This window comes from Vicia villosa, unplaced genomic scaffold (genome assembly GCF_029867415.1).
Source record: "Vicia villosa cultivar HV-30 ecotype Madison, WI unplaced genomic scaffold, Vvil1.0 ctg.003830F_1_1, whole genome shotgun sequence".
In the NCBI taxonomy this organism is placed as follows: Eukaryota; Viridiplantae; Streptophyta; class Magnoliopsida; order Fabales; family Fabaceae; genus Vicia; species Vicia villosa.
The window spans coordinates 139357-165044 of record NW_026706313.1 but is presented as its reverse complement, the minus strand read 5'-3'; the positions used below and the strand labels follow the sequence as shown (position 1 = coordinate 165044).

General features: G+C 35.2%; 1 long non-coding RNA gene across 1 annotated transcript; it reads right to left on the bottom strand.

Moving 5' to 3' along the window:
* Positions 1 to 17073: 17073 nt before the first annotated feature.
* Positions 17074 to 17713, bottom strand: LOC131641549 (uncharacterized). The gene is made up of 3 exons (XR_009295567.1): positions 17565 to 17713; positions 17355 to 17459; positions 17074 to 17259 (listed from the first exon to the last, which is right to left on the bottom strand). It is a non-coding gene; the product is annotated as an uncharacterized LOC131641549 (long non-coding RNA).
* Positions 17714 to 25688: the final 7975 nt, after the last annotated feature.

The window sequence follows — 25688 nt, the reverse complement described above, 5'->3', positions numbered from 1 at the left end:
CCGTTAATGGATGAAAATTGACGTCCCGACTTGTGGTCCTAGAGCATTGGACGTTCGTTATTGCTCCTAACTTTCTCGCACTCCCTAACAATTGTTGTCAAGAGATTTGGTTTTATGGGGTATACATTTTTTATGCTCCGCGGTGGCAGTTTTGTCTAATCTTCTACATCAGAAAGAAATATTATATTGTGTTGGTTGGGAAAAAATGTTGCCACATGAAAGGTTTTGAATGCAATGTAAATTTTTTCAAGTAAATATAGGCTAGTCTTAGAGAAATTAGATGGAATAATCAATTTTGGCCTGTGAAAATTTAAGTCAAATATATTTTGATACCATTATTATTACACAAGGCGTTGAAAGGAAACATTTCCAACATGGAGAACGAGAAGTGGGAGAAACTAGATTTTACAACTTCGAATATAACTAACATGTCTTCGATAAAGAATACTCTTGTGAGTGTTCTTGTATTGTTATCATACAAGGAGAATTGGGAGAAACTTGAAGAGCCATATCAAGGAAAGGGTATTTCAAAATTGGTTGTTGTTGAATGAACAGTTTCATAGCTTGTGTATGGATGAAAATATGAAAGTATATGATCATTTAAGTGTTCTCAATGGTATTACTTATTGATAAGTTCCAAATTGTAATTATTTTTATATATAGTTTTATGGCACTTATCGACTCTTTTTCCTTAACTTGTGCGTTAATGCGTACGTTTTTGTTATATTTGTATAGAATACGTATTATTTGAGTTTTGATTCATTTATGTATCGTTTGAGAATTGGAAGAAACTTGAAGAGCCATATCAAGGAAATGGTATTTCAAAATTGGTTGTTGTTGAATGAACAGTTTCATAGCTTGTGTATGGATGAAAGTATATGATCATTAAAGTGTTCTCAATAGTATTGTTTACTGATAAGTGCCAAATTGTAGTTATTTTTGTATATATCTTTACGGAACTTATCAAATCTTTTTCCTTAACTTGTGCGTTAATACGTGCGTTTTTTATATTTGTACATAATACGTATTATTTGAGTTTTGATTCATTTATGTACCGTTTGGCCGTTTTTATTCATTTTATAGGTATTGATGCATACTGGATCCTCGAGCAATAAAGCGTCGAAGACACGACTTCAAATATTAAAGTTTGGAAGAAATTAATGTCTGAGCCCACTAAGCCCCATCTCTAGCGCGTTAAAGCTTTCCTGCCAGAGGCAGAGCCAACTTCGTAAGCCTGCTAAGAACGATTCCTTTGCAAGGCCAGATATTTTTTGTAATAAATGGGAGCGTGCTAAGCCCAATAAGCCCGCTTAGCGTGCCTGTGAGAACTTTTCCTATATGTATTTCATTTTCAGCCATTTCTAGGTTATGGTTTTGGGGGGTTTTGTGTCCCAACTCCATCAATCTCATTCTTAGGTAAATTAGGCTTAGGAAATCAACAATGGATGATGCATCTTGATTATTGGGAAAGGGATGTGCACTTTTGTTTGAGAAATCAACATTTGTGTTAGTTTCTCTTCTCTCTTATCTTTGTATTTTTCATTTGTTTAAGGATTGTATGTAGTTTATTTGTTTTGTATGTATATGTACTAATCAAGGAATTGTATAAAATCTCTTTTACAAATCTTTATTGGTGTTTATCCTGGTTTTTGCTTTGTTGTTAGGATTTGAGTTATTATAGACATATACTTCTCTGAACTTGTTCTTGGATGAATATTTGTTAGGTTCTAAAGTCTAGACATAGATTTAGACTTAATATTTACCGCGAGTGTCGACTCTTAACGCTTTGTGTTGTTTAGTTGTGTGAGACATCCACAAGAAAACAATACAATTGATATCTCATCTCTATGTTAGACATAACCTCTGTTGTGAGCGATACTTGATGGCATTGATGGGTAAATTAGGTTGAGTAAAACTGATCATTAAGTTTAAGTATTTAAAAGGTAGATAAAATTCAATCCCAATAGTTCTTTTCTCTTTGAAGAATGTATTTATTTTCGTGTTTATACCTTTTTACGTTTAAACCATTTTAACCCAAGATCAGAAATGAGGAAACTGTTGAATGGCATTATTTCCCTCCACCGTTCTGTGTGGACACGATAAATCCCAGAATACTTTCAATCTTTTTCTTGTCGTTGTACTACGTCAACAAAATGGTGTCGTTGTCGATGAGTGGTGTTTTGATATTAAATTGCATCACAATAGTTTCTATGATTTTGAGATTTGTATATATCATATATTTGTATATGTTTACTTGTATATTTTCATTTGTATATGTTTACAGATGAGTGTACAATTTTGGTGAATGTTGGCTAAGCAAGTTAATATTAGACCAATTTTTAAAGTTAAATCCTCACTTTTCAACTTGTGTATCCAACATTCACTTGTTTTTTCTTTTAGTATATTTATATTTGTGTTTTATACTTTTTATATACTTGTTTTGTTTTTCATAATGTTTGCTAAGTGTTTTGGTTAGGACGCTTTCTTTAGGTTTGTACGGTGAGACATCACTATGGCATATGACGAGAGGAGGTTACTTGCCAAGAACCAAAACAATAAAGGCGTTGAGTTAACGACGTAAAATAAACGCTTGTTAGGAGGCACCCCAACGGTTCTAAGTTTTGTATTCTTTTTGTATCTGAGACATTTAGGTGTTAGTGGAGGTAAGCTGAAGGATCAGACCCTGTCTGGTTTTTTGTTAGTTTTCCTTATGCCGCTTAGCGCGCTCAGAAAATTCCGGCCTCTATGCTTTGTGCCAGTGGAACCACTTGACCTCCTTTTTCCCTCATTCACCAAGGCTATTTGTAGTAGATAATAGTATTAATTTTTTTACTAATTCTTTTGTTTGTTGTTTAGACTCAAATTTTGGTTCGTTAAATCTGAGATTTTTGAGGTGATTTTCCAAGATTGAGTGTGTCAACTTGCGGATGTATGGTAATGATAGTTTTTAGAGTTGTATCATTCAAGGTACTCATATATCACTTTCTATAGCCTAACATGTTTAGGAAAAATTTCATTTGTACAATTACCATTTCTTTCATTCTTTTGCATTACGTGCTTGTTGATTGAATCACTTCAGTTCCCTAACCCCAAATGTGAGGAAGCTTTCTATTGTTCATATATGTTGGAGACCACAATCTTTGTTTAACTGGATTTTATTATGTTTAATCTGTTATTTATGTTGATTATATGAAAGCATGAAAAGGATCAAGGCATTTGTTTCATTTTGAGCACAATCAACTGATAAGTGCCAAAATGTCGATGTTTTGAGTATGTAAATAGTGGCACTTATCGATACTTTTGTTAATACCGTTTGAGTAATTCCCCGTTTTGTGTATAAATACGTATACTTTGTGAATAGTTGTATTTTCATATACTTTTATACCATTTGCTAGTTTTTCCTTTGTTTTTATAGGTATTCATGCTTATTGGAGCCTTGAGGAATAAAGTGTCAAAGGCACGGCTTCGATTTCGCAGTTTTGGTGCAAGCCCGCTTAGCCACCATCAAACGGACTTCCAAAGACTCAAAATAAGGATGACCAAAATCATCATTTTGGTTTCCATTCATTCATTATTGGATAGAGCATTGAATAAGCTTTCCAACGCTTCGAACCGGGCGCAATTCGGAGTTACGGTTCTCGAGTTATGGCGAAAACAAAATCTGATTTTTAGCAGACTCCGCTAAGCGGAGGGGGTCCGCTGAGCGGAGCTCCAGCGGAGCAAATCAGCGTTTGGATGCAATTTTCAGTCCGCTGAGCGGAGGGGGTCCGCTAAGCGGACCTGCTAAGACAGCAGCTCGTTAAAAGGGGCCAAAATCACATTTTTAGGTCATGGTTTGGGTATTTTTGAGTCCCAACACCATCAACTTCATTCTTAGAGTAGAATTGGCTTAGAAAACATCTTCGGAGGTTGCATTTGGATGATCGGGGGTGGATTGAGCGTCGAACGGAGCTGACAAACCGGGAGATTTTCGGTTCATTTCTCTTCTTCTTTGTGTATTTCTCTTTGGTTGGGTTTTGTTTGTATATTTACTTGAATCTTATGTATATTTACCGATTATAATGTTATATTTAACTTGCTTTACGAATCTGTGTTGATGTTATCTTGGATTTTTGCTCTATGCTGGGGATTTGGGGTGCTTTAGAGATAAACTTCTTGAATCCTTATCTAGGATGATTATCTGTTGGTTTTGAACTCTAGAGATAGATTTAGAGCTAGCATTAAAAGTTTGTATTTGTACGTAATGCTTTCGTGTTTGAGCGGCGCGCGAGAGGTCGCCGAAGCGAGAATACGGATGTTCTCGCGACTTCGCGTTAGAGATAACCTTAGTTGTGAGATGATCTCGTTTGTGCTCCAGAGATGGGCGCTTATGTGAGAGATACGTGATGACATAGATGAGTATCGTAGGTTGAGTATAACGGGTTGGTAAGTGTATGTTTGTGAAGAGTGGATATATTTACATTCCTGATAAGTTCTTTCTCTTCTAAGAATGTGTTTATTCTTACCTGTCTATATCTTTGTTTACTTTTTGCTCATTCAATCCCGAGCTCGAAACCGTAGAAACTGTTGAATGGCATCTCTCCATCTCTGAGGACGATAATTCCCGGATCAATATTTCCAAATCTTTCTTTTTTGTTGCTTGCCCTATACTGCATTCAACAAAATGGCGCCGTTGCCGGGGATGGTTGTGATTGCATCGCAATAGTTTTCGTGGTTTTAAGCTTTGTATATAACGTATATATTGTATAGTTTCAAGTGTATATATTTACTTGTACATGTTTACTTGTTTATGTTCACCATCTAGTTTCTTGTATATGTTACATATGAGTATACTTTTATTGGTGAATGTTGGTGAAACATGTTGATCTCGGATGAGCTCTTTAATAACAAATCTTCACTTTTCAATTTGTGAATCCAACATTCACTAACTTTTATCTTTGTGTATGTTAATAGTTATATGTATTTCATGTTTGTATATATGTGTTTGTTCATGTACATATTTGTATACTTGTGTTTTTCTTTATGTTCGTTTAATCGTTGTATATATTTGTACCCGTAACGTTTGTTGAGAGCTTTGGTTAGGACACTTTCTTTAGGCTTGTGCGGTGAGACGTCACCATGGCATGACAGGAGGAAGCTACTTTCCAAACACCGAAACAATAAAAGCGTCGAGCTAATGACGTAAAACAAGCGCTTGTTGGGAGGCACCCCAACGGTTGTAAAGTTTTGTTTATTTTTATGTTTAAGAGGAATTTAGGTGAAGTGGTGTGTGATTGGAACAGCTGGTGCAATTTTGATTTTTTTGAGTTCTGATGTGCCCGCTAAGCGAGCATAGTAGAATTTTGTTTTTCTGCTCTGTACCAGTGGGGTTCCCATTCCACTTGGTTCATTCCTTTTTCCCACTTTCACCAAGGCTAATTAGTAGTTTATAGTAGTTTTGTTTATCTAATTCTTTTGTTGGTTGTTTGTACTCAAATTTTGTTCGGTAATTCGAAGATTTTTAAGGTGATTTTCCAAAGCTTGAGTGTTTCAACTTGCGGATGTATGGTAGGATATTGTTTTTGAATTCATATCATTCAAGGTACTCATTTATCGCTTTCTATAGCATAACATGTTTAAGAAACTTTCCATTTGTACAATTACCATGCCATTCATTCTTTTTGCATTACTTGCTTATTGATTGAATCACTTTAGTTCCCAAACCATAAATGTGAGGAAGCTTTCCATTATTCATATATGCTGGAGGCCACAATCTTTGTTTTAACTGGATTTTATTATGCTTAATCTTTTGTTTATGTTGATTTTATGAAAGCATGAAAAGGATCAAGGCATTTTGTTTCATTTTGAGCACAACCACCATAACCAAATAGTCAATTCACCTTGTGAGTGTGTGATAATTTGTTAACCCTTTTGAGCCTTTTTGTCAATGTCCATGTTGTTTTTGCTAAATGCTTATCTTCGAGTGTTTAGTTGTCATTTTTGCATGGATGATTGATTCTTTGTTTTCTTGAACCCTCAACCATGATTTTTGGTATGAATTTTTACCTTGCCTTAAAAAGTAGGGAGTATTCACATGATGATGTGGTTGAATTCAAGTTGGGGAGAGAAATGGTTGTGTACTTATTTGGTTGTTGCTATGAAATTGGAAAGAAAAGAAAAAAAAATGTGAAAAGAAAAGAAAAGAAAAAGAAAGAAAAAAATGAAAAAGTTTTGAAAAACAAAAAGAAAAGAGAAGCTAATAATTGTGTTAATAAGTATTGTGATTGGTTTGAGAAACTTGTGTTTAAGGAAGAAGTTTAATCGAGATTTTGTTGTTTGAATCTTTGGTGGATTGATCACTCCCTTAGGTTTAGGCAAGTTTTTGTTTCGATTAGCCTTAGGACTTATCCCTTGTTTATTAACCAAGCCACATTACAACCTTGAAAAGCCCTTGTGATTCTTGCTTTTATATCTTCAATGTGATTTTTGGATGAATGCATAATTTAATCTTTTGTTTGCAAGATTGTTGGATGAGTGTTAAAAGTCCTCCACCTTTGTGTGTTCTTCATCCATTGATGAAATTTTGCTAGGTGTGATTCATGATGTGAGCATGTATTGTGTTAGAATGTTTGGTATGCTTTTTGTGCTTAGGATTCGTTTCGTTTACATGTTATCGTTGTAGTATAGTGGTAAGTATTTACTTTGTCTATACATTTTTGTGTCAGCCATACATTTGTTTTTGGTTTTCAAAACTTGTTGATTCACAATTCTTTGGTTTATTACTTTTGATTATTTGATTTATTTGACATTGTTTGAGGACAAACAAAGTTTCAAGTTGGGGAGAGTTTGATAAGTGCCAAAATGTCGATGTTTTGAGTATGTAAATAGTGGCACTTATCGATACTTTTGTTAATACCGTTTGAGTAATTCCCCGTTTTGTGTATAAATACGTATACTTTGTGAATAGTTGTATTTTCATATACTTTTATACCATTTGCTAGTTTTTCCTTTGTTTTTATAGGTATTCATGCTTATTGGAGCCTTGAGGAATAAAGTGTCAAAGGCACGGCTTCGATTTCGCAGTTTTGGTGCAAGCCCGCTTAGCCACCATCAAACGGACTTCCAAAGACTCAAAATAAGGATGACCAAAATCATCATTTTGGTTTCCATTCATTCATTATTGGATAGAGCATTGAATAAGCTTTCCAACGCTTCGAACCGGGCGCAATTCGGAGTTACGGTTCTCGAGTTATGGCGAAAACAAAATCTGATTTTTAGCAGACTCCGCTAAGCGGAGGGGGTCCGCTGAGCGGAGCTCCAGCGGAGCAAATCAGCGTTTGGATGCAATTTTCAGTCCGCTGAGCGGAGGGGGTCCGCTAAGCGGACCTGCTAAGACAGCAGCTCGTTAAAAGGGGCCAAAATCACATTTTTAGGTCATGGTTTGGGTATTTTTGAGTCCCAACACCATCAACTTCATTCTTAGAGTAGAATTGGCTTAGAAAACATCTTCGGAGGTTGCATTTGGATGATCGGGGGTGGATTGAGCGTCGAACGGAGCTGACAAACCGGGAGATTTTCGGTTCATTTCTCTTCTTCTTTGTGTATTTCTCTTTGGTTGGGTTTTGTTTGTATATTTACTTGAATCTTATGTATATTTACCGATTATAATGTTATATTTAACTTGCTTTACGAATCTGTGTTGATGTTATCTTGGATTTTTGCTCTATGCTGGGGATTTGGGGTGCTTTAGAGATAAACTTCTTGAATCCTTATCTAGGATGATTATCTGTTGGTTCTGAACTCTAGAGATAGATTTAGAGCTAGCATTAAAAGTTTGTATTTGTACGTAATGCTTTCGTGTTTGAGCGGCGCGCGAGAGGTCGCCGAAGCGAGAATACGGATGTTCTCGCGACTTCGCGTTAGAGATAACCTTAGTTGTGAGATGATCTCGTTTGTGCTCCAGAGATGGGCGCTTATGTGAGAGATACGTGATGACATAGATGAGTATCGTAGGTTGAGTATAACGGGTTGGTAAGTGTATGTTTGTGAAGAGTGGATATATTTACATTCCTGATAAGTTCTTTCTCTTCTAAGAATGTGTTTATTCTTACCTGTCTATATCTTTGTTTACTTTTTGCTCATTCAATCCCGAGCTCGAAACCGTAGAAACTGTTGAATGGCATCTCTCCATCTCTGAGGACGATAATTCCCGGATCAATATTTCCAAATCTTTCTTTTTTGTTGCTTGCCCTATACTGCATTCAACATCAACCTAACAAAATAGTCAATTCGCCTTGTGAGTGTGTGATCATTTGTTAACCCCTTTGAGATTTTTGTCAATCTCCACGTTGCTTTTGAATTTTATGCTTGTCTATGAGTATTTAGTTTTCCTTTTGAATGGATTTTGATGTTTGTTTGCTTGAACCCTCAACCATGATTTATGGTTTAAATTTTTACACTGCCTTAGAAAGTAGGGAGTATTCACACTTTGATGTTGATTGAATTCAAGTTGGGGAGAGAAATGTTTGCTAGTTCATTCGTAGTTTCTATGAGGTTGAAAAAGAAAAGAAAAAAAAGAGAACAAATTTGAAAAAGAAAAATAAAAAAAGCGAATAATGTGCTAATAAGTATTATGTTTGGTTTGACAATGTGGGAAAGTATAATAAGTTTGATTGAGATTTGTTGTTTGAACTTTGTGGATTCATCACTCCCTTAGGTTAAGGAAAGTTTTTTGTTTCATTTAGCTTTAGAAATTGCCCCTTGTTTGTTACCAATCCACATTACAATCTTGAAAAGCCTTTGTGATTTTTACTTTTGTATTTTCGATATGATTTTTGGATGAATGCATAATTTAATCTATTGTTTGCAAGATTGTTGGATGAGTGTCAAAGGCCCTTATTTTTGTGTATTTTGCATTCCTTGATAAATTTTTGCTAGGTGTGATTCATGATTGAGCTTGTTTTGTTTTAGATTTTTTTGTATGATTTTGGTACATAGGGTTCGTTTCGTTTTCATGTTATCGTTGTAGGATTGTGATAAGTCTTACTTTGTTTGTGTGTTTTTGTGTCGAACCATACATTTGTTTTTTTTTAAACTTGTTGATTCACGATTCTTTAATTTATTATTTTTTTATTCTTTGAGTTGATTAATTTTTATTTGAGGACAAACAAGTTTAAGTTGGGGGGAGTTTGATAAGTGTCAAATTGTAGTTATTTTTGTATATAGTTTTATGAAACTTATCGAATCTTTTTCCTCAACTTGTGCGTGAATGCTTACACTTTCATTATATTTGAGTTATTTTTGCTTCATTTATGTACCGTTTGACCATTTTTATTCATTTTATAGGTATTGGTGCATATTGGAGCCTCGAGCAAAAAAGTTTCGAAGACACGACTTCAAATATGAAAGTTTGGAAGAAAATAATATCTGGGCCCACTAAGCCCCATCTCTAGCGTGCTACAACTTTCCTGGCAAAGTCAAAGCCAACTTTGTAAACCCACTTAGTGCGCCTGGCCCGCTAAGCACGATTCCCTTTGCAAAGCCATATATTTTTGTAATAAATGGCAGCGCGCTAAGCTCAATGAGCCTACTTAGCGCTTGCGAGAATTTCGCCTATATGTATTTCATTTTCAACCATTTCTAGGTTATGGGTTTGGGGGGTTTTGTGTCCCAAATCCATCAATCTCATTCTTAGGTAGATTAGGCTTAGGAAATCAACAATGGATGATAATTCTTGATGATTCGGAGTTGGATGTGCATTTTTGTTGGAGAAATTGACATTTGTGTTTGTTTCTCTTATCTTTGTATTTTTCATTTATTGAGGATTGTATGTAGTTTATTTATCTTGTATATATATGTAGTTTATTTTTCATGGAATTGCATAAAATCTCTTTTACAAATATTTATTTTGGTGTTTATCCTTGTTTTTGCTTTATTCCTGGGATTTAAGTTGTTATAGACATATACTTCTCTGATCTTATTCTTAGACGAATATCTGTTAGGTTCTAAAATCTAGACATAGCCTTAGGCTTAATATTCACTGTGAGTGTTGACTCCTAATGCTTTATGTTGTTTAGTTGTGTGATACATCCACAAGGAAAGAATACGGTTGATATCTCATCTCTTTGTTAGACATAACCTCTGTTGTGAGCGATATGTGATGATATTGATGAGTGATTTAGGTTGAGTACAACTGATCAATAGGTTTAAGTATTTGAGAGGTAGATCAAATTCAATCTCGAGAGTTCTTTTCTCTCCGAAGAATGTATTTATTTTCATGTTTATACCTTTTTATGTTTAAACCATTTTAACCCATGCTCATAAACGGAGAAACTGTTGAATGACATTCTTTCCCTCCACCGTTCATTGTGGACACGATAAATCCTGAAATACTTTCAATCTTTTGCTTGCCACTTTACTGCGTCAACACTTATGAATTAAAAACTATTGGAGTCAATATTGATGAAGATAAAAATTTGAGACTCATATGGTCTCTTCCATCTTCCTATGAACATATTAAAATTGTTTTGATATATAGGAAGGAAACTCAGAGTTTTGAGGAATTTGTAAGTAAATTTCTTCCTAAAGAAAGAACATTGAAGGGTGAGGATAACACTTCATCAAACTCGATCTTAGTGGCTAGAGGAAAGGCTTAAGTGAATTAAAACAATGAAATATGAATATGGAAAGATTGGGCATGTAATTGGGCGAAGTCGCTGAAGGGCACTGAGTCAAATGTTAGCAATATCTCCCTTACTGTGAAAGAAGATGGTCTTTTCTGAAAAATTGATAAGTGTGTCCTCGTGACATTTTTGTTGTTATGAAAAAGGGCCAGTTATTTTTAGAGAATTAACACATGAGAATTGATGCAAAATGTGTTGAGAGATTATTTCAATGGTTGTAGAGCTTCCTGGATACATTGAAGTTACACCATAAGTTTTCAACCTATTTTTCAACATGTGAAAATTCTAGGAGTGATTTAACTTCAAGTGAAGTATATTCTTGAAGAAAATGTGAAAATTCTTGAAGTTGTGTATATTCTTTAGTGGAGTATGATAATTTTTTAACTATGATTATCAGTGAAGAAAATGTGAAAATTCTTGAGTTGTGTAACTTCAAGTGATTGTACTCTTTATGATAGACTATGATAGTTCTTTTGAATAATGATTGCCGGTGAAGAAAATGAAAGCTGGTGTATTATTTTCAATAAAGGTGGAAATTGTTGGTATTGGTGTAAAACAAACATGTTGAAAAAGTCTTGCATTTCTTAGTTTTGTAAAGCAACACGAGTCCAAGGCTAAATAATGGATTTAAGTTCTTCCTTACAAAATGTACCAGTTAAAAGAACTTTAAGCTTGTATTTAAATTTTTATATTTTCTCTTGTACTCTCATGTTAGACTGTTATGAGGGGTTCTTAAATATTTGCTTTGCAGAGTGTGGTTGTATTGGGGGCTTGGGATGGTCGAGGGTAGTCTATGTGTTGCAACAATTTTTTCATAGTGTTATTCTCTAGCTTTCATTTGACAATAGTCGTAGTTCGGGTTGGTGGGGGAGGGGAAGCTGGACCTTATGATGGATCTTGTAAAAGGGATGTGGAGACTCATACTACTGGGGAGAATGTTGGGTGCAAGTGTGAGTGCTTAAGTCCCACGCTACCTATGGACGAGTGGAATGTTAGATTTATAAGAGAAATGATCCATATACATAATGTCTTAAGGTATTGTGGTCCTGGAACATTAGAATGTTTGGTGCAACTTTCTCCTTATTTATCTTAATATTTTGTTTTATATATATATATATATATATATATATATATATATATATATATATATATATATATATATAAAGCAGAGTATCTTTGCTTTTTGTCGGGGGTACTAAAACTCAATTTCACTATTGTTTTTAGTCGTCTTGTTAAGCCGCCTTCTAATATATGTTTTGTCGTCATCAAAAAAACATAAATGTGATTCTATGTTATGAACATATTTTGATGATTGACTCAATAAAGATTACTTATTCTAAGAAATGAGACATAAATCAAAAAGCGTGATATAATTTAAAATTTCGAGAATCTTTATCTTATTAGAATGCATGTTAAAAATAGAGGGATATCTCTCTTAATATTAAAATATATACATACATAAATAATTTTTTAAACATGATTCTTTCAGAACCATTTAAGAAAATATTTTTGAAAAAGAGATAAATGTGTTTTAATCTTGGATAATTGATTATGGTTTGAGGATAATCAATTATGAAATGTATCACGTCTTATAATTAGATTTTTTTTATGTGCCATAATTGATTATGAGATATATCTCGTTGAGTAATCGATTATGGTTGTTGTATAGTTGATTATGGTACAGAAAAGAGAAAATATTTTTAAAATTCTTTTGAGTAATCAATTATATTAGATTATTTTCATTGGTTTTTATGTAAATATATGAATGCTCAACTATATAAAGGCGAGAATGGGAGGGTGGAAGAAGTGGAGGGTATAAAGGTGGCAATTCATAATCATTTTGAGAAGTTCTTTAAAGAATATAATTTGCTTAGACCTATTCCAGAAGGTTTGACATTCAAAAGTTTAGATGATCATGACAGATTGTGGATGGAGAGGTCCTTTACGAAGGAGGAAGTAAAGATAATGGTGTGGTCTTGCGATGGTAATAAAAGTGTCGATCCTGATGGTTACACTTTAGAGTTTTTTAAACAAAATTGGGAGGTTCTAAACGAGGATGTGTTTCGTTTGGTCTCAGATCCAAAAACGAAAAATCCGCAATCTCTATCCGAGTATAGGCCTATATGCCTAGTGGGAAGTTTGTATAAGATCCTATCTAAACTTTTGGCTTCAAGACTAAAATTTGTCATTAGGAAGTTCGTCTCTTCGAATCAAACACCTTTTGTCCCGGGAAGGAATATAGCGGATGGAGTTCTTGTTGTTAATGAGGCATTGGATTTAGCTAAAAGAGAAAAGAGGTCTTGTGTGGTTTTGAAGGTGGATTTTGAGAAAGCGTATGATTGTGTTAGTTGGAACTTTTTGAGGTATATGCTTCTTAGGATGGGTTTTGAGGAGAGGTGGAAAAGGTGAATGAAAGGGAGTGTCTTCACTAGTCACATGTCCATTTTAGTTAATAGAAGTACATTGAAGGATTTTAAAGTGGAAAGAGGTCTCCTCCAAGGAGATCCGATTTCTCCTTTCTTGTTTGTGTTGGTCGTGGAAGCTTTATTGGGGATTATGAGGAAGGCGGTTGAGTTAGGGGATTTTAGGTGGTTTAAGTTTAACGTAGAGGAGGAGGTGAATATGCTTCAATTTGTGGACGATACCGTAGTATTGACGGAGGGAAGTAGTGAAAACCTTTGGTGCATTAAAGCTATAGATGAGCTAACTTTGGGGGAGTTTGTTATGTTTTTTACCTATTTTGAGAAGGTGAAATGTGTTGATAAGAGGACTATTATAGCGGTTATATGGTTAGCAACAGTTTGGTGTATCTGGTTGAAGCGTAATGCTATTATTTTTAAAAGTGAGTTTTTTAGTTTTGTGGAGTGTATGTCGGAGATCGTTTTTCTATCTTGGAAGTGGTTATGTTCCTTTTGTAATATCGTTAACTTAGGCAACTTTTATTTTTGGAAAACTATGCCTCTTCTTTGTTTTAAGAGGTAGGGTATGTCAGTTTTTGTAATCGGGTGGAGTACTCCTTATACTCCCTTTTATGGATTCGCTGCTTATTAAAAAAAAACTATCAGACCAATGACATCTTAAATTAAAATAAATTATGATTCCCCCAGCAAAAATAGCCCAAATAACATGGCATTGTATGTTCCAACAAATTAATAAATGAAACTATACAATAAAAAAAAAATATTTCTAAACTTTGATTATAAAGTACATTTGAGTAAGTAATCACGCTGTCTTTTAAGATATCCAAAAGTTTATAAATTTATAAAAATAATTGTTAAATATATTTGTGGTCCTCCTAAATATCTTAAATTTCATTTTTAATCCCTCAAAATACTTCTTTTAAAGAATGTTCCTCCTAAAAATTTCCACCCCCACTTTTGGTCTGTAATACTAAAATTGTCGCTAATTCAGTTGTTAAGTAATAAATCATCGTTAATTTTGTTTCTAAGTTGTAAATATCGTTTCTAAGTTGAAGGAGGGATCAAAAGTGTGGATGAAAAATTTTAGGAGGACCATTCTTTGAAGAAAATATTTTGAGAGACTAAAAATGAAATTTGAGATATTTAGGAGGACCACAAACATATTTAACCCTAAAATAAATATGATTGAAGATCTTTACTACTCCAATATCACACTATTCAAATCTTAAAAATATTCCATAGTACAAAACCCCTAAATATATTAAAATACAGGGAAAACTCATAAAGCTAGCCACAAGTCACTACAAGAACCTGAGTCTAGTAGACCGAAGTTACTTGGAGTAGATTTTAAGCGCTTAATCGAGTCAGACATTAATAGTCTAGAGGGGACTTTCACTATGGATGAATTAAAGGAGGTCGTATGGAATTCTAAAGGTGAGAAAAGTCCAGGTACTGACAGATTTAATATGGGATTCTATAAGAAGTGCTGGGAGGTTATTAAGGACAATTTATTCGATTGTGTCATGGAGTTTTATTGGAATGATATTCTGCCCAAAGTAGTCACTGCATCATTCATAGCCCTTATTCCAAAACAAGTAATCCTCAAGGCATGAATAACTATCCTCATATTTTCCTCATTGGTAGCGTGTATAGAATTCTAGCAAAAATGCTCGAAGAAAGACTATAGGAGGTTTGGTCTCTCCGTGTCAGCCAACATTTATTTAGGGCGGGAAAATGTTAGATAGGGCATTGGTGATAAATTAGCTTGTGGATTTGGCCAAAAGGAAGAAGAAGGATTGTTTTCTATTTAAAGTCGACTTCGAAAAGGTTAAAGATTGCGTGGCGTGGGATTGTTTAAGAGGAGTGACGAGCATAATGGGTTTTGGTCGTAGATGGATGAGGTGGATAGAAGCTTGCGTGTTCTCGAGTTCAATGTTAGTTTTGGTTAACGTAAGTTCAACCAAAGACTTTAAGGTGGAGAGGGGCTTGCGAAAGGAGATCCTTTGTCGGCTTTTTATTTTTTCTTGTGGCTGAAGGATTAATAGGGTTATTGTAGAATGCAATTTGGTTGGGTTAATTTCGTCCATTCAAGGTATCAAATGACTTAAGTTTCAGCTTATTACAATTTGCGGATGATACGATAATTATTGGGGAAGGCTCATGGCGTAATCTATGGACTATCAAAGCTGCCTTGAAGGGTTTTAAACGGGCGTCAGGTTTGTTGATAAATTTCAGTAAGAGCAAAGTTAGTGGCCTCAATCTCAAACAAGGTTTTCTAGAGGAAGCCTCAACTTTTTTGGCTTGTGATATCAACATTGTTCCTTTCCAGTTTCTTGGAATTTTAGTAGGTGCAAATCCAAGGAGACATAGCACTTGGAGACCGTTGTTGGATAAACTTAGGAACCGGCTATCCAAGTGGAAAGGGAAATTTTTTTCTATTGGTGGTCGGGTGACTTTACTGAATTATGTACTCAACTACATTCCAATTTATCTCTTCTCTTTCTATAAGGCTCATAAGTATGTTTCCCAAGAAATTATTAGTATTCAACGGGCTTTCCTATATGGTGGTGATTCGGAGAAAAAGAAAATGGCGTGGATTAGTTGGCGGTTGGTGTGTAAACCGAAGGATCGGGGAGGGTTAGGAGTAAAACATTGTGAAATGTTTAATCTTTCTCTCTTGAGCAAGTGGAAATGGTGTATTTTTAACAAAGTCAATATTCTGCGGTCAAGTTTGTTGTTGGTGAGGTATGGAGATATTAAATCAAAAATATTTGATGATGTTAATTCGTTGGTTAACATAAGTGATTCTCTACGGTGGATAGATTTGACTCTTGTCACTGTTTTGGAAGACGAAGATTGCAACGGGTTCTCAAACAACATTTCTTGTAAAATTGGAAATGGTTATTCTATTGAATTTTGGAGGCAGGTTGTTTCCATTCATTTTTGCAAGAGCAGCACACCAGAAGCACAAAGTTTCAACTCTGGGGGATAGGGTGGATAACGTGTGGATTTGGGTTGTGAAGCTTAAGGAAGATAGGCTGCTCCAGATGGATGAGGAAGCTGAACTGGAATCTCTTTTGTGTATCTTACAGGATGTACAGTTAAACCGGCAAGTGGACTATTCATTCGTGTGGTGGAGGAACAAACATGGATTCTCGGTAAAAAGTAGCTATCAAGTAATAGAAGCAGTGCCTGACATTGACGTGTAGGTGGATGAGAGCATTATTCATCTTTTGGATATGCTTTAGATCACTAATATGCCTAGCAAAATACTTATTTTTCAGTTGGAGGATGTTGTTGAATCGGTTGCCAAGCCGCGTAGCTAATGGATCCCACAATTTAGTTTATCCCTTTGGTTTTGCTGTTGAAGAATTTTTACCCCACCTTTTCTTTGATTGTATGCTGGTTTTTCAAGTTTGGGAACAGATTTACAAATGGTTGGATATGTCGTTTCAATTCGAGTTGGATACCTTGAGTAGTAACTTCAACAGTTTCAGTTTTATGCTCAAAGGTAGAGTGTAAAAGAATATTCGTCTGTTGGTGTGGCTTGCGGTCTGTTGGGCAGTTTGGTTGACCAGAAATGAGATTTTATTTCAAAGAGAAGTATAGAATGTAGTTGGGGTGATTGATAGGGCCAAAGTGTTGGCTTGGAATTGATTTGCTGCTAAAATCAAAGGTGCAACTGTTTTTTGTTGGGTTGACTGGTGTACAAATTCAATGAATTTTCTTATGAATCATTGACTTATTATCTTATTTTAGATTTTGATTTAGTTGACATTCCTATAATATTTCTCACTTGTAAGGTTGAGTACTCACTTTTTTCCTTCTATTAATATTAATACAAGTTTTTGCTTATTGAAAAAAAAAAAAGTCACTACAAACTTACTTTAACAGTTTAACGTACACTCCTTTTTTTTACTTGCCAAGTATTGATTAATTATAATTACGTATAAAAAATTTATTAATTTAATAGATGATTAATTCAATTCAACTTTAAAATATAACTAATTTGTATAATTGATAAATTATAATTTTAAATATAAATTAAATTAATAATCCATTCAATAGAATTAGCTATGTTTTTATACTTGATTAACCAACCAAGTAAAACATAAATATGCAAAAATAAGTGTACGTGTATCATTTCTCTAAATTTTTATTATCATGCAGAAAATTCCCTGCATATAAATAATTTATAAGTGTGAGAAAAACATATGATTGAAAAATAAAATTAGAGATTTAGGTGTAACAATTAATTAATTTTCCACTTAACTGTCAGCACAGCAACACGTTCCAAACTCACACACCTTAGCTTCTCTATGAGGAGGACAAGTAATCCAATGGCAAATAGAGTCAGAGGAACATGGAAAATGAAATGCTATTATGTAAAACAATAAAAAAAAAGGAATATTAATAAAAAGATACAAAAAAGTTATGAATAAGATAAATAATTGATTTTTTAAAAGAATGATAAAAGGCTTACGAGGAAAATCAAAGGCAACAAGAAATGAGGAAAGAAATAGGATCATGAAATAAATATACTTAATAATTTTAGTCATATTTTTCTTATTTTTGTGTATAATGTAAAAAACAAATGTAATGCTATTTTTACTTTAAATAGGTTTTAGTAAGAAACCCTTCCAAAAATAGAAACGTTATTATAATTCATATTATAAAAAAAATAAAGTAAATCATATGTTCAAAGTTAATGTATAGATAAATTATATATTTGAGAAAATATTTCTTACCTTTTCTACCTTAGCATGGAACAAATTAAAAACAGTTTGTTTATTTTATAATCTACAAACATTCAATAGTTTATTAGCTTCAGTTAAATGTTTTCAACTCTCATAAAATAATAGATTAATGTGTCGTTGTTCATTCATCTCAACCTATTGTTCACTTGATTGAGATTAACAAAAATCTCAAAAAAATGCTTTTGATAGTAACCAAGGATCATTATTTATTTTTTTATTGTAGTTAATCATGAAATTTAGCCATTCAACTAATAGATCTAAAAAATATTTGTATTTATTTTCAACTAAAGCATGAAATTTAGTTGTAAAATACAAACATTAAAATTTTTTGAATCATTTAACTAAGAAAAACATAATAAATAAAAAGTAAATAAATAAAAGATAAATTGCGCATAAAATGGAAGTCATGTTTGTTGGAGGAGAGATATCTCTAATCATTGTTTGGTCCAGATCAGAGCAAACTTTTTAGACTGGGGCTAAGCCATTCAAGTTCTTTCCAACTTGGATTGATCATCTGGTGTTCTTCAATAATGTGGTTGAAGCAATGTGGAAATAAATCAACTTAAATGGCAACAAGATATTTGTATTCAAAGAGAAATTGAATTTATTAAAAGCATATTTGAAACATTGGAATTTTGAGGTCTTTGATAAATTGAATTTGGAGGTGGATGAGGCAATCAATAATCTAAATACTCTTTGAGCAGGGGTTGGCATAAGAAGATGTGAGAAATTGGATCGAACTTTAGTATGGTCGAAGGGTAGCTTCTTCGTTTGACAGGATTAAGCATGAAGTCGAATGTTGGTCACATGCTTGTGTCGAAGATGCTAGGGTTGTTAACATGTTAAATTAGGTTTTAGTGTTTAAACCCTAATTTGTTAAGTTAGCTTGTTTATTAAGTTGGCTTGTGTAATGGGCCTTGTGGAAAAAGCACATTAGTTAGTATGTTAGGTTTTATTATAAATAGCATACTAGTCGATCTCATCATTGTAAGCTGCAAATCCTAATTTAGGGTGAGAGAGGTTATTTGTTATTCTTGTAAACTTGTAATCTTGTTTTAAGAGAAAGTAAAAGAATAGCAGTTATAACCAATTCTTGTGTTCTTCTTATCTTCCCTAATTCCTATTATATTTTGTTCTTGAAATCGTTTTTCATATCAAATTGGTGCGGTGAGCGTGGAGAAGATGCCTTCAACAAAGTATGAGATTGAAAAGTTCACCGGAGTGAATGATGTAAGTACAAACCTATACTCACCGAGGAGTTTTTGATTCATGGCAAACACCATAAGTGAACAAACAACAAAGGCACAAGTGAATGACTCAAGGAAATGCAAGTATTGGCTATCCAAGACAATGAAGGTCGACCTACCCTGTGTCTAGGTCAACCTATAAAGCTCAAATTACTCAGAATGTGGTTTTGCATCAACTAGGTCGACCCAGTATATCATTTGGTCGACTCAAATTAAGGCAGACAAAGAAGATTCAAACATGCCACTGTTAGGTCGACCCGCTTACCTTCCTAGGTCGACCTAAATTGAAGAGATTTGCACACCTCACTGTTAGGTCGACTCACCAACACTCCTAGGTCGACCTAAACTGAAGAAAAGTCCCAAGAACACATTTCAACTGATTTTAGGTCAACCCAAACCTCCAACAGATCGACCTAACTGGGAACAATTTCAACCTAACTAAATCTGCTTCTGTTAGGTCGACCTAATCAATGAAACAGGTCAACCTACCTTCTCAAAAATGCCAAAATTGTATGTTTGCTCTGCATCAACACACCAGCTCCCATATATATTGTTTGCTGTCAATTATTGAGTTTTTCAACACCAACAACTAAAAGATACACAAAGGCTTCTCATCTTCGATCTTCGTCTCAACTCCAACACAACTACACACAATCATTTTTGCGTTGAGGGTTTGCGTTCAAGACCGATAACGTCCATGGAACGGAATTGAAGATTCCTAGTGGGTGAAGATTTGTGGGGTTTTTGGTGAATAAAATCTGCGGATTTTGTCCTCCAAGATTGGTGAATTTTGGGGGTTTTTATCAAGAGGCTTTATCAAAGATTCAGTTGAGTGTGAAGATTGAAGAACAAGGGTTCAAGCAATTCAATACACTGCAGCAAGGGAATCAAAGTGAAGCTCTTGGAAGATACTTGATCTGGCTCAAGATCAAGGGGAAGAAGATTCAAAGGATCAACATATTTGGTTTATCGTTATCGCTTTGTTATCTTCTTTGTATAAACTGTTTTCAATCATAATTAAAGACATCCCAATTCCCGTTTGGAATTGGGGGCAGATGTAGTCGTAGCGAGGACGATCGACGAACTGCCTGAACAAATATCGTGTTCTTATCGCTTTTATATTTTCTTTTACGTTTCGCTTAATTCTGGTCATAATTGCAAATTGATCAAAGGTTCAAGTGTTAAACTTGTGTGATAAGATTCTGCATAAACATCACAAGTCACCACACATTGAATCATAATCAATTTGGACATTATTACCAAGTGTTTGATATATTGCTTCAACCATTATCAATTCATTATAAACAAAGTTAATCAAGCAAGTAGTTAAACGATTTACATTAGCTTAACTGATTGATTCTCTAAGTGGTCTTTTCATCGTTAACTCTTAACTATTTCGTGGTTTAATCACATATCTGATTCTTTCAATAGTGGTTCGGAATAGATGCGAGTCGATCCCGAAACGCTTTCGCCTAAGTTTGAGATAAGTCCGAAAAACTCTGTGAGATCTATTCACCCCCCCTCTAGATCCTTAAGCCTAGCGTCTAACAAGTGGTATCAAGAGCTCTGGTTTATTCCGTGCTACGTGAAACACTTATTGGAAAGATGGCTTCCGGACCTAAAGGGGCTCACAATAGAGCTCCAGTTTTCAACGGTGAAAACTATGGCTATTGGAAGGATTGTATGTGCGTTCATATCAATGCAATTGATAGGAACATTTGGACAGCAATTGTTAATGGTCCCTTTCAAATTACCATGACAAATGCAGCTGGTGCTGTTGTCCCTAAACCAGAAAATACTTGGGATGCTGAAGATGAAAAGAGATATGGATACGATTGGAAAGCGAGAAACATTCTAATCTCAGCTCTAGGAGTTGATGAATACTATCGTGTTTCCCATTGTAGATCCGCTAAAGCTATGTGGGACACATTGCAAGTTGCCCATTGTCGCACGCTCGCGAAAAATGAACAGATTCGCCACCAATATATTTATCCCATAAGGGAAAGGAATATCAGAAAACCTAACAAAGGAAGGAACAGGGTCTTGCGACCAGAGAATCTAGGTGCGGGAGTCGGTTACGCGAGGGGAAGGTATTAACACCCCTCGCGCCCATCGTACTCGATGGTATCCACCTATGTTTGTTTCTATCTAAAGGGTGTGTACTATGTCTATATGCGAATGAATGCAAAATGTAGGGAAAATAAAGAATTATACTCGCACGGGCCCTACCCCGCTGCCTACGTATCCTTTTCAGGAATCAGAGTTACCGTAGCTCGGCTCACGATTTTCTGTTTGTTTTTGTGTTTTTTAGTTGGGCGGAGTTAACGTTCGCGCTCTTGCATAAGGGATCGCCTACGATGCGTACGAGCGGAAATAACAGTGCCCTTAGGTGCCAACGAGGCAAAAGAAAAAGAAATGATTGGTTTGTGTCTTTTAGGGTAGATGGGTGATGAACAGTTCCCAATACCGGGCCACTCACCACTTTCTCTACTTTGTCTTAATTTGAAACATTGTTAGGTGTTTTAAGTGTTTTTGGTTGTGTATTTTTTAAGGGAAATTACTCTGCGATTCGAATCACATAAAAATGTATAATGATCGAGAAGCAGATTAGGGAATGAATCCCACTCACTTCCATCCCATTATGTAATGTTCGAGAAACAGATTAGGGAATGAATCCCACTCATTTCTCTCCCATTAATTAATGTTTGAGAAACAGATTAGGAAATGAATCCCACTCATTTCTCTCCCATTAAGTAGTGACAGAGAAACAGATTAGGGAATGAATCCCACTCGTTTCTATGCCACTAAGCGATTGAGAAACAGATTAGGGAATTAATCCCACTCATTTCTCTATCACTTTCTTAATGTGATTCGCATCTTCCTTTTTAAAAGTATTTTAAAAGTTGAAAAGAAAAAGAATGCAAGAGGGAACTAATCCTAAATTCTAATCTAAGTTGTTTACAAGTCTAAATCCTAATGTTAACATGGTGACTAAATTCTGAAAGGAGCATTAAAATAGTATTAACAAAGTAGGCCAAAAATATGGCCAAAAACAAGTAACAAAATCACACAACAATTATACAAAGAAATAGCATGGAAATGATACGAAACATAAAAGAAACGATCCAAACATTAGTGCAAAAATCAACCTAAAAATACCACTATTTTTATGAGTTTTATTGGTGTTAAGGGAATTCTAGTTCAAGTCTAAATTGCACTTAAAAAACCTAAATTCTAATAATCCTAAACTAGTATTTTTAATGTTTTCTATGTCATTTTAATTATACTAAAAATGATGGAGAACAAACTAGTTAAAAAAAACACTAAATCTAACATGAATTATGCACACAGGGGGGTTTAAGTGTAAAACAGTAGTGCAGTCAATAGATTTGCACACAGGGCCCAGGGGAGTGGCCCAGAATGGTTGTTTTTGTTACAGCTTTTCTTATGCCAAAAAAGTGAATGGTTCGTGGGCCTAGAGGGGGTGTGAGTGGCAATTCGCGTGGCCCATTATAGTTTTTGTATCAGACTTCAGTGGCCAAAAATGGCAGTGTTGGGCCAAGGGGTGAATCAGAATTTGTATAACCCATTGTGCATGATCCATGAAGCTATTTATCAGATTTTTTTAAATTAAAACAAAAATGAATCAAAACAAAAAATGAAATAAGTAAAACAGAAAGGGGAGTTTAGGGTTATTGAGTGACGCTTCAGCTTCTATTTCAAACTCACCTCTCTCCTTCTCTCGTTTCACTCTCTCGCCGGTAATCGCTCCGTCACACCGGAGGCGGCGGAGCTCACTCAAACCCAAAATTAAGATCGCCAATCAACCCGTCTCCACTTCCTCTTATCAAAAACCAATTCGGTTTCTCAAGATCCTCTCTCAAACTCTCCTAATCAGACTAACTAGGAAACCCTAGATCTAACCAAAAGCTCAAATAGACAAAAATGGCGGCGAATCAAAGCACAAGAATATAGGGGAAAGAGATAGCGAGATGCACACAACAATTTCTGTGACAGAGTGAAGGTTTAGGCTTACCTACCGGAGCAGTTCCGGCGACTCTTCAACGGCGATGACGGTAACAAGAAACCAGTGGCTCGACGTGAAATAAACGCGAGGATAACTTCAATTCTGGTAATCTTCTGCTACTCTTCTTCTTACGTTCCCTTCCTCTTCTTCTTCTTTCCCTGTTTTATTCTTGATTGCGTGTGTGCGAGCGTCGTGAGATTAGCGCGTTTTGAGAGAAGGTGAGGATGTGAATTAAGCCGAGGAAGGTTGCAAGATTGAAGGAGGCTACGCTCTACTCCATTGAAGCTCAATGAGAGGCTTCAATGGAGTCTTTGGCTCTGAGCGTATAGTAGTGTTTGGGGAAGGATGAAGGATGAAGGTGACGGTGAAGATTGAAGGAGAAGAAGGGGAGGTTGCAGAGAATTGTGAGAAAGAGGGAATGTAATGGTGAAGAGTGAGGTGAAGATGATGATGAAGAATCGTAGAGTGTGATGTGTGTGTGTAGAGAGTGAAAGTGGTGGAGAGTGGTGAAGAGTGAAAGGTGAGTGTTATGGTGCGTGAAGAGGTTTGAATTGTGGAGGGAGATTTGAATTTATAGGAGTGTGATTCTGTTATAGGTTGCAAGAGGTTGGAGGAGTTTGTTAGGGATGAAGAAGTCTGAACTGTCAGATTGGGAGACTCTGTTATGAAACTGAGGGTTGAGATTAAAGGTTAGAGAGTTAGTTTTCTGTTTTGGAAGTTTGTTAGGATTGGTTGTGTTTGTTAAGTGAGAACTGAAAGTTGGTTATATTCTGTTTCTTGACAGTTACAGTTCTGTTGGACTGGTTATTGTAAGTAACAGTTAGCTTAACGAATGGAAAATTGGTTTCAGAACTGTGTTAAGTACTATAGCATGAACTGTGGTTTTCGTGAATGAGCTTGGTGTGGTTAATTGAGTAGGCGTAGCAGCTTTGTAGCAATTCAGTCTGTTCTTTTGAATGTCGGCGTCGATTTTGTATTGGATGGTTAGATGCAAGCTTTAGTGGGTTGAGTTCTGTTTTGAAACTGTTTGTGATGTGCAGGCGCGAGTCTGAATGTAAAGTGGATGTGTGAACGCCAACCTGTGATAACTTGACCGTCATGCTGCACTCGGAATTAGACTGGACCGAATGGCTTTGTGCTATGGTGCTGAACATTTTATTTGACTGTATGCTAAACTGATGATATGATTATTTTGTAGTACAGTAATGTGTTGTATGGTAAGTGTCTGAACTGTTGTGGTCTGATTGTATTTTCTCTGGTTTTTGTAGGTTCAGTTCTCATGAGGTTGAACGCTGAACTGGTTTTATTCTAGAGCTGCAGGGAGTTTGGGCATGGATTGTAATTTGATGGGGCCATATGTCGCAGAGTGATATGTATGTGTGTATGCTGCAGGGGTGACCTCAAATAAATGTATGATGGAGCAAGGTATGGCTGCTGAATCTGGTATAAGCATTTGTGAAATTATGGACTGTTAATCTGAGTTAGGACTGAATGTGCAGGGCTACGGTTGATACTCGGTGAAGTTGGGCTGAATGTTTAACTTGGAGTATTGCACTGCATTTGCAATGTACAGGTCTGTTTTCTTTTTGAAATAAGCTTCCTGTGCAACATTTTGTTAAGTGTTTGTAGACATTAACCTTTAGTGAATCATGGATGAACCAGAATTTTACTTATGAGCTTGGGTTTGTCTTGAATATTTTTGAATTTGGTTTTTTGTTTATTTCTCTACTGGTTCTGCAGGTAGCCCGTGTAGGTATATGATGGCAAGGGGACATATTATGAAGGCGCTCGTTGGCGGAGATGAATCAACATAATGAAGGAATTTGAATTCTCACGATTGGAGGATGGCCAAAAGGAAATGAGGATAGGATGGAGCATGGTAACCTGACATTGCAAATTGGATGGAGCATGGGCATGAGGAGCAAAGGTGATGGGAAGTGATGTAGTTGAAGACTTAGAAACAGTAGGCTTTTAGGACATTTGTTGGCTTTGAATGTAAATTTTTGTAGTTTCTTTGAGATGTAATATATAAATTTTTGTAATATAAGATAGTGTATCTTGAGCTTGAAATTGTGAATGATGTGGCCTTTTGTAATGTGATTTTTTGTAGTTAAAGAATGGATGGAGTTTGGAATGATCTCAACTTCGGTTATGTATGGATCTTGAATGAATATACAAGTGTTGTTTTGAATAGAATTTGGATGATGGATACTTGAATGGAATAGAAATGGGAATAAACCTTTGATACCAACCATTGTCTTCATGCACCTTAAATCCACCTTTAGGTGTACTTTAACTTTTTCTTTTCAAATGCGCGATGATGAAAGTCTAATAAGTTAACTGAGATGAATCTTGAATTGACCACCTGGAGGGGATAAAGATAAAGAATACCATGCCGCCATATCTTGTAACCCAAACTTCAATTGATCCGAGAATAAACCAAAATCGTCCCAATGAAGCTCTCATATAGGAATTTGTTAATTTGGTAAAGAAGTATCAAAACCTTAACCTCCTCAATCATGATTAGTAAGAGAAACAAACTTGAATTTTTCTTGAAGTATAGTAAACCCTAGTTC